Source organism: Pogona vitticeps, chromosome 3 (genome assembly GCF_051106095.1).
Source record: "Pogona vitticeps strain Pit_001003342236 chromosome 3, PviZW2.1, whole genome shotgun sequence".
Lineage (NCBI taxonomy): Eukaryota > Metazoa > Chordata > Lepidosauria > Squamata > Agamidae > Pogona > Pogona vitticeps.
In genome coordinates this window covers 1,345,302-1,358,618 of record NC_135785.1, presented here as the reverse complement: position 1 = coordinate 1,358,618, position 13,317 = coordinate 1,345,302, and the positions used below count along the sequence as shown (strand labels likewise).

The 13,317-nt window shown below is 49.4% G+C and overlaps 1 long non-coding RNA gene across 2 annotated transcripts; it reads left to right on the top strand.

Moving 5' to 3' along the window:
• Positions 1–2,106: 2,106 nt before the first annotated feature.
• On the top strand, positions 2,107–12,115 carry LOC140705537 (uncharacterized). Of its 2 annotated transcripts, XR_013543463.1 has the most exons (4): positions 2,107–2,728; positions 2,869–3,015; positions 7,775–7,910; positions 11,945–12,115. It is a non-coding gene; the product is annotated as an uncharacterized LOC140705537 (long non-coding RNA). The 2 variants fall into 2 exon arrangements; XR_013543464.1 differs by lacking the exons at positions 2,107–2,728; positions 2,869–3,015 and adding an exon at positions 6,770–7,617.
• Positions 12,116–13,317: the final 1,202 nt, after the last annotated feature.

Below are 13,317 nucleotides of genomic sequence, written 5' to 3'. Positions count from 1 at the left end.
TTCGCCAGACAGGCTGGAGGGCCATCTCCCTGCCCTGAATGGGGTTACACTCCCCCTAAGGGACAGGGTCCGCAGCTTGGGGGTGCTCCTGGACCCCAGTCTAACACTGGAAGCCCAGGTGGACTCGGTGGCCAGGGGCGCCTTCCTCCAGCTGCGGAAACTATACCAGCTACGGCCCTACCTGGACGAGCGGAGTCTCATGACAGTTACACATGCACTGGTAACATCCCGTATAGATTACTGCAATGCGCTTTACGTGGGGCTGCCTTTGAAGACGGTCCGGCGACTGCAACTGGTTCAGAATCGAGCGGCGCGGCTGGTGAGTGGTGTGGCCGCCAGGGACCATATCAAGCCGATTCTGTACAAGTTACATTGGCTACCAGTTGCTGCCCGGGCCCAATTCAAAGTGCTTGTTTTGACATATAAAGCCCTAAACAGCTTGGGCCCTGGATACCTGAAGGACCGCCTCCTTCCATATGAGCCTACCCGGCAGTTAAGATCTAGCCAGGGGGCCCTTTTGAAAGAGCCATCCCTCAAGGAGGTAAGAGGGATGGCTTGTAGACAAAGGGCCTTTTCGGCAGCTGCCCCCAGACTATGGAATGCCCTCCCGACTGAGATTCGTCTGGCGCCGACACTGATGACATTTCGGCGCCAGGTCAAAACCTTCCTGTTCCAGAAGGCTTTTAACTGAAATAATATTAGCTGTGGGTCCGATGGCAATTTTATATATATTTTAATTGTATTTTAATTGCTACATAACTTTATTGTATTTTAAATGCTGTAAGCCGCCCAGAGACCTTTGGGTAGTGTGGGCGGCATATAAATTAAATAAATAAATAAATAAATAAATAAATAAATTGAATTATAAAAACATTGACTGGCATTATATAACAGATGCAAGTTTTAACCAAAAACCTAAGTATCGGTCAAATATTGGCACAGGATGTATGCTTTTCCTATGATTGCTGTTTTTTGTAGCTCTGATGGCATGATTTCTGAGATCTGCAACTGCTTATAGTATTGTGTGCAATTTTGTGATATTGTTCCAAAAGCCCCCTTAACTATGGGAACCACTTAAGTATGTTTCATCCACAAGCGAGATGCTTCGATGGCCAAATCTCTGTACTTTGTATTCTCAAAGGCTTTCACGGCCAGCATCCGATGATTGTGGTAGGTTTTTCAGGCTGTTTGGCCATGTTCTGAAGGTTTTTCTTCCTAACACCCACAACAAAAAACACGCTGATCACCACAATCATCCATTTCCTGAAAAGGACAAAAGCTGATCCCACAGCTATAAATGCTCAACTACTCAAACAAACTGCACCAGAGCACAGACAGAGTTCTGACTCCTGTCCTCTGAAGATGCCCATGGCTACAGAGAGTGGCGAAATGTTAGGAGGAACAACCTTCAGAACAAAGAGCCCGAAAAACCCACAACAACCATCAGATCCCAGCCGTGAAAGCCTTTGAGAATACATTTTGTAATCTGTTAGTGCAGTCTTGGACCTTCACAAATGATGATGATGATTGAGAGGACCACCAGGAGTCAAATTAGCTAGACATCTCTACTGCTAATGGGGGTGAGGTGGGGAATGTAAGGCCCAGCCCTACTCCCCAAATCATATAACATGTCTGTGCATGTCATGAGAATGACTGATGGTCAGATTCCGAAAGATCTCCTGTACAGAGAATGAGTGCAGGGAAATCGCCCCAGAGGGAGACCACGGCTGCGATACAAGGATATCTGCAAGCGAGATCTGAAGGCCTTAGGAATAGACCTCAACAGATGGGAAACCCCGACATCTGAGCGTTCAGCCTGGAGGCAGGTGGTGCACCGTGGCCTCTCCCAATTTGAAGAGACCCTTGTCCAGCAGGCCAAGGCAAAGAGGCAGTCCCGAAACAAGCCATATCAGGGAGCTGGACAGGGGACAGGCTGTATTTGTCTCCAGTGTGGAAGGGATTGTCACCCTTGAATTGGCCTTCTCAGCCACAATAGATGCTGTTCCAAGTCCTCTCTATTCAGAGCATGTTACCGTAGTCTCTCGACTGAAGGTTGCCTAATCGAATCTGTGCTCAAACTCAGCTTGCATGGAATGTGGTGGGAGTGATCAGTCCACAGCTAAGGGTGGCCAGACGGGAAAGGCAACAGGGCTCCCGCACATGTAGGAGTTGCGTGCAAGATGACATTTCAGCAGGTGCAGCTTTTCATGGGCATTCCAGCTGGTGAAGTGTTCTCCTCCACAAAACTGTTATGGGCATAGGTACACGAACACACACACGTGTGCACACACACACACACACACACACACACACACACACACACACACACACACACACACACACACACACACACACACACACACACACACATTCACAGAGAGGGGGGGTGACGGTGAGCTGGAGAAAGCCTTCTGCCTCCACGCAGCATGCAGGGGCCGCACCGCCTTGCTGGAGGAGAGCAGGAGAGGAGCTCTGGTGCCAGCTGTTGCTGAGCTGCATCTGCCCGAAGGCAGAAGATTGATCACCTTTCTTGTGTCTCTCTTCTCCTCTGTCCTTGCAGAAGGTTTCTTTCTTTCTTCAGAGAACAAGGCAATTCCGTCTGGCGCTGCAGCGTTCTGTTCGCCTCTGCGGAGACACCATCCAGGTTCCCATGGATCTCAGCAGCAGAGCAAGGAGTCGGAAGGAGAAAGAGGAGGTGCTTCTCTTAGAGCACCAGAGGACGCGAGCCGTAAGCCAATTGGGACATCTGGGGGTCATGTCTTCCTTCAGCCCACGGCAGCTGCCTGCCTGCCCGCCCTTGTTTAGGATGAACAGTCCTCCATTTCGCAGAGAACGGTCTTCCTTTAAAACGTGTCTTCTGCTTTCAAGGACTGCCTGGTCCATCTCTGAGAAGAAGACACCTGGTGAGAGAGGTCAGGGATGCCCGAGGCCCATCACGCACAGCGCGCAGTGGCTGGACAGCAGGAGGAGGCTCAGAAACAGGCAGACAAGCCCCTTGGCTGCTGTCTTTCCCGTGTGAGTGAGACACAATGTGATTTACAACATTTGCAAAATGTTTTCTTTGCATCTGTTCCTGGAAATCAGCAAACTGCTGCCTACTCTTGTCCTCCTCTTTAGGAGGGGCGTATAAGTGACCACCTGGCATCAAACACTGGTTAGGAAGTTTTTCCCGATATTCAGCCAAAATCTGGCTTCCTGTCACTTCAGCCCATGATGACCTGTCCTGCATTCTGGGATGATGGAGAACGGAACCTGCCCCTCCTTTGTAGGACAGCCCTTCAAGTACTTGAAATGTGCCATCACGTCAACACCCTCCCCCCCACCCCAAGTCTTCTTTTCTCCTGGCTAAACCTGCCCAGTTCTTTCCATCTCTTCAGTACAGGGGAACTCAAAGAAAGCAGATGTTTCTTTAAGGAGGTTAGCTCAAGAGCTTTTTTCAGCAAAGAAAAGCACTCTAAATGCTTCCAAAATAACTACAGAACTCTCTCTCTCTCTCTCTCAAGCACACACACACACACACACACACACACACACACACACACACACACACACACACACACACACGCGTAACAACAGCCTAAGACAAAAGTGCTATTAAGGCCAGCCACAGCCTAGGAGGAACTAGACCAACAATTCCCGACCTTGGCTCATCCAGATGTCCATGGACAGCAATTCCCAGAAATCCCGGCCCGCACAGCTCACGGTGAAGACTTCTGGGAGTATGAGTCCAAGAACACCTGGGTGACCCAAGGTGGAGAATCCCCGGACTGACCGGCCCCGGTGGGCCTTCTGTGGGCAGGCAAACACACTTCTATTCCTATCCGCTTTCAGCCCTTGAACAGCCCTTGAGGGAATTGCTGGGAACAGCAGCGGAGAGTCGACTCCCGACCTCTGACTGATGCCGTGGGCCCCCACGCTGGCTGAGACTTGCCATGCCAAGCCACCCAATGTCAGCCGGCTTCTTCAGAGGCAGAATCTGCAGGAGCTCCACCCTCCATGAGACTCGTCTGTCTTTAAGGCACCAGGAAAACAAACAAACAAACCTCTCTTGGTTTTTTTCGTGACAGAATAATGTAGCTAATCTCCAGAAAAATGAAGAATTGACTTCCGTCAGTACCAACTGGTTCTCTTACAAATGTGACCCCCCCCCCTGGTCTCTTGCCAGCCCCCACTGGTGTCCCCATAATTCACTCGAGACACCTTCGGGCAGGTGGGTAGAGACGTTGGAGAGCGCTTCATTTCTCCCCTTCACAAGGATGTTGTAGCTGATAGATATAAGGATGGGATGCTGATAAACACGTCGGTGTCCTTCTCAGGAAGGGAGGGCAAGGCTTTCTGTTTCTGTCACGGTAGGATTCAGGTTTTCTGACGGATGGATGGATGGATAGAAAGAAGAAGCACAGGAAAGATCCAGCACTGCTCTTTCTCATGATAAAGAATCGCAACCTCATAAAATTGCCAGCATTCAAAGACATCTCGTTCGGTGAGGATTTCAAAAGAGCAAAGCGGCCATCACCTGACGGGGCACTGCCCGCAGAGTAACCAGTGGGTACCCTTCATGGGTTCTTGTGTTTGAGTGTGGGGTTGTGGAGGGGGGGGAACGTTCCCCCTGCCATGAGGGTGGGCCGTTCCCCCCTCCCAGCAGGGCCCAGGGGGTTGTGCAAAGAGAGGGGGGGGAGCAGGGCTGGGAATCTGTCACCGGCGTATTGGGGCACTTGAATGCATTTAATGAGACGGCTGATGGATAGGCTGCGGTTTATAAAAAAACCAAAGGGAAACAAAAAGCATCCATTTTGCTGATAAGGAGCCGCTGGCAGATGCCGCTTCTGCTTACTCTTGTGTCTGGGAAGGAAATCTGACACTCTTTCAAAATGACATCAGAGTTGGAAGGAGAGGAAGGGAGCGCAACAGGCAGGTTTTGAACTCCTGGATTTCTCCTGGATATTACACAACAGAAGGAGGTGTATGAGATCTTCCAAGCAGTAATCCTTGGCTTACAAAAAACCAAACACAGCTTCTGGTGCACAGTGGTGGTGATGATGATGATGGCGTCATCTCAGTGGAAAAGATACATCCTTGGAAAGCCCCCAGAGTGGATGGGAATCAGAATTTTGGGTGGCCAAAAAAATAAATAAAAATAAAATAAAATAAAAAAATCAACATCAAGCCACTTACACCGGGCTAAAATTTTAAATGGGCTTACTTCAGGTCTTACTCCAGAATTCTTCACACAAGGGATAATCCACCTCCTTGATAAATCTGGCAATTGCTCTGATTCTACTAATTAACAAACCATGTTTTATTTATTTGAAAAATGCACGGATGGGGGCCATCCTTTTGCATGTTCTCCTGGAAGGTCCTGTCTTGAAGGATGGGATGTGCGCGAGAAAGCCGTGTGTGCGTGCAAGGCCCTTGGAAAGCTGGCTCAAAGCCGGGCTACTCAGAACAGGCTCCCCCCCCCCCCGCAAGGCTTCCCTGTCATTTGTTATCCTGTACGGGTGGCTTTGTGGGAAGAGGGGGGTGGCTGCCAAGGGACAGGGAGGCCACACTTCCCTCCTTGCATCATGGAAAGAAGGAAGGCCGTAGTTTAAGAAGTCACCAAACTGTGTGCCTGCAAAGGCAGAGGAAAGGGGCCAAAGCAGAATCGGCTGGTTGACGCCCCACATTCAGTCGGCTTCCCTCGTCTGCTGGACCGGATGAACACCGGCAACCACTGGACGCGGAGACTGCCCGGAGGAGGCCTGGACGCTTCCTGTGCAATGAAGACTGCCAGAAATGCTGCAGAGATTTGGGTGAAGAGGCTCTTGGGCCTGACCCTGATGCCTGATCCTTGGTGACTGGAAACACCAGAGAGGACCCTGAGACCTGGGCTGCCGCAGTCCCTCCAGAGCGGAAGGTCTGGCGTTCAGGCAACCACAGCGGGCCATCGGGTGATGGGTGACGGGAGCCCCGGAGAGAAAAGTGGGCAACCATTTCAGGAAAGGCAGGGGTTGGAAACACCCAATGCTTTTGTATGTCATGACTGGTGGGGTTTTTTTAAAGCAGTCCATTTTCACCTTTAAATGAAGTGAAAAGAGTGAGCAAAAGAGTGAAAGGGAGGTTGGCCTTGCTTCCCAGAAGTGCTCTGCTTCTGCTGCTCCCGGGGCCAGTGACTTCTTGTGTGTTCTCTAGAGCCTGTGTCCTGAGCACACTCCTGTCCTGCAGTGAGTCCTGGACCCTTTTTGTGCATGGCAGGAGAGGAAGCTGAACACATTCCATATTTGGTATCACCTGGCAGGACAAAGTTCCAAAGAGAGTAGTCCTAGAACGAGCTGGAATTTTTAGCATGTATACATTACTGAAACAGCTTGGCTTGGGCATGTCGTGAGAATGGCTGATGGTCGGATTCCAAAAGATTTCCTGTATGGAGAATGAGTGCAGGGAAAGCGCCCCAGAGGGAGACCACAGCTGCGATACAAGGAGATCTGCAAGCGAGATCTGAAGGCCTTAGGAATGGACCTCAACAGATGGGAAACCCTGACATCTGAGCGTTCAGCCTGGAGGCAGGCATTGCATCATGGCCTCTCCCAATTTGAAGAGACCCTTATCCAGCAGGCTGAGGTGAAGAGAAAGTCACAAAAGCAGCAAAAGCAGGGAGTAGGACAGGGGTCAGATTGGATTTGTCTTCAGTGTGGAAGGGATTGTCACTCTCGAATCGGCCTCCTCAGCCACACTAGATGCTGTTCCAAGTCCTCCATACAGAGCACATGACCATAGTCTCTCAAGACGGAAGGTTCTCTGGTTTAGCCTTGAATTCCCTTATTGATCTTGTTTTCCTTCCTTACCTTTCCATTTTATGCTAAAATAGACTGTTTCATCTCCTGGATGGGGGTCCATTTTCTAAAACCGTTTTTTATCAACCGGACTCTGAGAAAGCAATTCCTTCCTCCCTCCTTTGTAGTACCACCTCTTTCCTTTGGGATAGAAAACATCACTTGAACTTTTGCACCGGCTGCCCTAGGCCAGAGGCTGAACTTCGGAAAGTGAGTTTTGGGAGAACAATTCCCAGAATACTCCCATCCAGACAGCGGAGGGATTCTAAGACCTGAAGTCTGAAAAGAAAGAACAGTTCCAAGATTTGAACAGACCTTGCTCTCTGCCAGGCTATCGGCTATCAAGAGACCCTACCCAACAGAGCCAAAATTTTCTTTTCTTTATATGCAACCTTTCTCCCAGTTCATGGCCTCAAGGTGGCTTACAAGGCGGCTCACGACATCCAGGCCCCTGAACGCGGTCCCTTTGTCAAAGCCAACCATGAAGAAGGGGACTTGACCATAGGAAAGCGGCTCAGTTATGCCACAGGGAATTTATAAATTATCACAAGAAATTGATGAGCTTTTGAGGTGTTGGGCAAGAAAGGGTTTCTCTGGTGCAGGAGTCATGGAAGAAAAAGGAGCTAAAACAGAGATGATTGTTCCTGCCCTTGGAAAGTAGAAAGTGATGGATATTTTGATCGGGCGCCCTGACGAATGGCCTTTTTTCTGAACAAATCCTTTCCAAGGGGACGAAAACTTGAGGAGAAATTACTCTCTGTGCCTGAGGTCTGATTAATCTCTAACATCATTTCATTATTGATGGGTAAGTCATGCTGAGTGCGGTTATCTGATGTCACAATTATTATTAATACCGAAAAAGTTCAGACACCATAACGTGATAGCAAAATCTTCATATTTTGCTGATTAACCATTGAATATTTTAAGAGTGAGTGTGGGTGTTGTTCATTTTATGTTCCCAGGAAGGTTCTGGCTCCAGGTCTCATATTCAACAATGCACGTTTGAACAAGGAGAGGCGCTTGGTAGAAAGAATGCTGTTACTAGAAGATAGATCGTACCCTTGGCCAAGTAGAACACCATCCCCAACAGATCTCAAGGTTTGTTCTCCTTCTGAATCTCAGGGCAGAATTTGGGAAGGAATTTTCAGGTAGCTTTGGCTACTTGGAAGGGCTTTTGTCACTCCTAATAAAACTCCAAAATATGCACCACGAGCATATCAAGGGAATACCTCTTGAGCGGATGTTTGTGTGTGTCTCCTGTCATCTTTAGGCAAGTGGAGGCTTGCATCTGAGACACAATGGGGGGAATTTGTTGGTGTGATGTGTGTGTGGGGGTGGGGGTGGCTAATTTGGCAGGACTACATTATTCAATCAGTTTTCAAAAGTTGAGTTTGGACTTGAGAGGCTTGCATCTCAGGCACAGTGGGTGGGTGGGGTGTAGCACAAAGTGGTGCGTGTCGCAGTTACCGGACCCCCACCGTTCCAGGAGGAAGATGTGCCCACTTCGGTGGCACTGCTTGCAAGCAGTATTTTTCCCCACCTAGCAATACCAGGGGCTTATTTCCTGGGGAGGCAGTGCCGTTCAATGGCAGAAGATGTGCCCGAGGGCCTGGATCCCACCCAGACAACATCTCCAGGCAGGACGATGGGAGGGGGGAACCCTGCCTGCCACCTTGGGCAAAAACCACTGGACCGTGTCCCATCCCAGTCCCCAGTGGGAAGGACCCACGGCCCGATTCAGGAGAAGGCAGCTTCTCCTATTGCCTGCGAGTGAGCATCCTTCTACCGCAGAGTGACAGCAGTTTGGACTGCCGTTGAGTCTGCTCCGCAGAAACCCAGGGAGAGGCTTCGCAGGTCTCTGCTCGTGAGCTCTGGACGAGCTCCTCTGAGCGACCTCACAGACTCCTGAACCCTTTGCATCCCCTCTCCCCGTCTCCCACCCCACGTAGAGTGTGCAGATCCCATGGGAGGGTCTCCTCCTGCCCCAGGTCCAGCAGAAGCGTCTGCAGGCCTCCTCCGATCCACTCTCACGTCCGTTATTTTTTCCTGCTCCGTCCTCAAAATCTGGAGGGCTTTTTCTTTTAGACTTTGTGTCTTCAAATTCTTTTCCTTCATGTGAGGATGAGGATGGGTGAAAGCCTTCCTTTCATTTTGCCCCAAGAGAATCACTCCAGACAGAGCAGGGCAGGCTGATGCTCCTTCCTTAATCCTGAGCCGTACTGGCTTTACTATTTTCTCACTTCTTCTTCTAGCCTTCTTTTTTTTTTTGTGCCAGCTTTTTCTCTCTTCATTAAAAAAAACCTGTAGTGCAGCTAAACCTGCCATTTCATTTTCTCCCTCCTTGGCTTTCCTGGAAGGCAGAATTAACTCAAGTAGCTTCACAGAGGTTACTCTGCATGCCAAGCCGATTACAATGGAGACCTCCGGGTGTGTTTTGTTAGCTTTGATTCCTCCCTGGGCAGTCTGGAGATAGTCATCATCCCAGATCACAGCTGGAAGGGAACAAAATCCAGCTGGGTTGGGGGAGGCAGCAAAACTCCTGTTTGCTGGGGGGGGGGTTGGCAATGGGGGATTCCTAGCAAAGGCAGTGAGCGGCTTTTTTGGGGGGGTTTACTTGGAGCGGTTTCCCCCATATTCATTGATATTCATTTATATGCCTCTGCTGTGCTCATCATAGATATTTCATGTCTCTTTACTTAGCAAGCCAGAAAGCTCTCTGCCAGGTCAGGTTCCCCCACCCACCCTTTATTCATATCAGAGTATTGCACAATTTAAAATGATGGACCTATATGAAATACAGGTAAAATCAAAAACAAATTAAAATGTCAATTAGACTGATTTTGACCAGAAGCAGGCTACTTCAATAGCATTATTTCGGCCATTTGCTAGATCTTCTTTAATACACGTAGTGAGGCATAAACTGCATGTACCTAAGTGGTGCTTTGATTGAATTTTTCCACAGTCACAGAAAATTTGTCTTGTGCCCAAGTAGCCCCATTTGACTGGGTTCTTCTTGGATCTACCCATTCAGTGACTGGATGACTGCCGGGCATCTGGACTTTTATAGACCAGATGCCCTTGGCTGCAGATATGAAGCCAGGCTTTTATATCATGCCTGGCTTCATATCTGCAGCCAAGGGCTGAACAAGCGAGTCGTCCTGGACATGGGGCCACAACTGTCCCAGGCCTAGAAGAATGAATAACCAGAGGCAGCAGAACAGCCTGCCTGAGAAGGCAGTGGACTCTCCTTTCTGAGAGGACATCCTTCAAGGAGGGCATTTCCTGCCTCAACCATGGATTGAACTAGATGACGGTTGGTGTCTTCCAAATCTGCAGTTCAACGAATCTATGAGTTCTCAGTCCTTTTGCTACTCAACCCAGTTTATTGGCGCTCCACTCTTTCTGCCGTTTTTGACTAAAAGCCCCAGAGCCCCTCCACCCAGTGCGGCCTTTCTGTTTGCAGGAATTCCCAGAATAACCTCCCAGAAGAACAGCACAACGGCTATCAGAAGCAGAATTTACGGCTGAACATTGAAAAGACTAAAATCGTGATGGCAGAAGAATGGCATAACTTTAAGGTTGACAGGAAAGAAATTGAAATTGTTTAAGATTTCCTGTAACTCCATCCGGTCATTCATCATGTGAAGACTGCAGGCAAGAAATCAGAAGGAAACTGAGCATTAGAAGGACAGCAGTGGAAGAACTAGAAACAATTGCCAAGTGTAAGGATGCGTCCTTGGAGACCAAGACCATATTCTGCACTCTTATATTCCTGATCACCATGTATGGGTGTGAAAGCTAGACAGTGAAGAAAGCTGACAAGGGGGGGGGGGGGAGGACTCGTTTGAAACATGGTGTTCGGGGAAAGCATTATGGATACCACATTATTGTTTTTATATTCCACCAGATTTTGACCTCCAAAAGGTCCCATCGTGGACCTGTTCACCAACATACGTATAAGACAAATAAGTGCCTTCTGTGGTTGGTATTCAAGTTCCCCCAACTTACGCTGACCCTATGAATGAGTGACCTCCAAAATATCCTCGGCTGCCCTGCTCAGCTCGGGTGAATGCAAGACTGTCGCTTGCTTGATGGAGTCGATCCCTTTTGGTCTTCCTTTTTTCCTGCTGCCGAGCACATCCTAGATCAAATCAAGTCTTGAGCTGTCTCTAGAGTCTTAAATGACCAGATGGATGCTATTGTACTTGGGCACATCATTGGAAAAGACTGTAAGGGTAGGAAAAGTTGAAGACAGCATGAAAAAAAAAAGAAGTCTGAGGATCAGAAGGAAGGACTTAATAACGTCAGTTCACAGCTTTAGTTTGCTACACCTGAGTAACTGATCCTATGATTTTCTTTTTGGAGGACATGAATCAATAGGACACCACTGAGTGGGAGTAATTTAACAGGATGCCTAGCATAAGGAGAGGAGAGGCTGGTGGTGTCTGGCAGAGGCATTTCCCCTGGCTGATATCGAGAGAGATTTGCTAGCAAGGGAGGAAGGAGGGCTTCTGGGGAAAAACAACAAGAGGCCATTCTGAGTGTGGCGATCTCTCCTTAGCAAGGTGCAGAAGCCTGGAGCGTTGCAATGGGCCTGAAGCCCAGTGGTTCCCCACTTCCAGATGTTCTTGGACGACACCTCCCGGAATTCCTGTTCAGCCCAGATGGTGAAGAAGGCTTCTGGGAATTTTAGTCCAAGAACATCTGGGTTACCCAAGGTGAGGAATTTGTCAGGTAGAGAGGTTTGGAGAGATCAGATTTTAATGGATCCTAACAAAGATATGCTTTTTCTTTCCCTCAACAGGCCACACTTTGCTCTTCAAATTGGTGGCACCCCCAACCTCTGCCTTACTACAACTCCCATCGTTCCAGTTTGTCAGCACCCTCACCCGGTTGGGAAAGGCTGCTGGGTCCTTGTCAGCCCTGAGCTCTTACAGCTCATACAGGAAACCACACAGAAATGACACTATCTGTTTCTCTTAATTAACCATGGTTATATCAAGCAAACCAATTACATTTATTTAGAGATAGATGGTGGGTTCTTCACTTTTGACATTCAGAGGCGGTAAAATCACATGAGAATCAATCTGCCTATTGATTTCCATGCTGCCTTTCTCTTTTATTATTCACAGTGGCCAGGGAGAAGTAGTCAACAAAATCAAAATAAATGAGAGATAAAACCGCCCAGCCCCTCAGATGTCAGCGCCGAGCCTTGAAGGAGCTTCCTGAATTGGGCCACTGTGTGCCAAAAATCTGAGAATGTCTTGTTCCCTTTAAATAAATCAAAACATAAAACAAAGGCACCAGTTGAGATCATTTATTCTTAAAGTGGCCCAGCAGCCTCACCTCCCTTTTGTACATTTCACCTCGGCCGCTGAAGCCACTGCCTGCGAGGAGCTTCTCGTGAGGACTGCCAACATCTTGGCAGCAAGAGGGGTTTCTGCTGGGCATGAATAATGGATGTGAGCAAAGCTGCTAAAACTGAGCGTTAGGAGGTGATTTAGACGAGCACAGTCGTCCTGGCCGGTTTGAGCCTTGGGTTCGGCCTGCTTCTTTAGGCTGACAGGTTTTGCAAGCTGCGAAGCAAAAGCCAGCGGGTGCCCCTGGAAAAAAAAAGGGGTCGTTTTTCTGTCTGGAGATGTAAAGACAAGGGGAGAAGCTGGGATGATGGAAGGCTGGCCCGCGTTGAAAGAGAAATGGGTGGCAGGAAAAGAAAACCACGTCAAAGCCTGTCATGTCTGGAGACGGGCCGCTTCGAAGTTTCTGTTCTGGCAGTGTCACCCCCCAAACGGGTACAGAGGTTGTGAGAAAGTCTTTCCAGCCATTCCACCGTTGACGCCAGAAGGATCCAGCTTGGTTCTGCCGGTTCTGGAAGCCGGCCTTGCTGAGAGGCGGGGGGGGGTTTCCACCCCAGGTGTGGAAGGAAGGAAGGGCCTCGGTGGGGCCGAGCAGACTCTGTGCACGTGCACGAGTGTATGCGTGGCTGTGGCGTAGCAGCATCTCATTCCTTCAGATTTCAGGGCAAAAAACCAGAGACCACAGGATGGGACCTTATGATGGGTGTGCCCATGCCAGGGGTAAGAAGAACCCATAGGTGAGAACTGGAAGATAAAGTGTGTGTGTGTGTGTGAGAGAGGGGGGGGTGGAATGTGAGTGACGGTCCTGTGCCCCCTTCTAAACAAATCCAATGCACGGATTGCACATTTGCTAACACACTGATTCTGGGATACCCGAAACCGAGCTAGCTGGACTGGCGCTCAGGGCTCTGCGGCTCCCTTTTTTTCAAGTAGGGGCTGCAGGAATTTGGGGGATGCGGAGGGTGGGGATGGAGGAACTGGGTACAACGCTTGGCTCCTGATGGCCAGGTGGGCTCTCCGCTGCCCCTGAGGGCGGCTTCATATTCCCTTCTGCCTGGGGAGGAGTGGCCCGAGGCCAAACCTCACCTGGGCCAGGCAGGTCGGTGCCTTCTGGCGCAGCTCCCACTTCGTGTCCTTCCGGCTGCCGT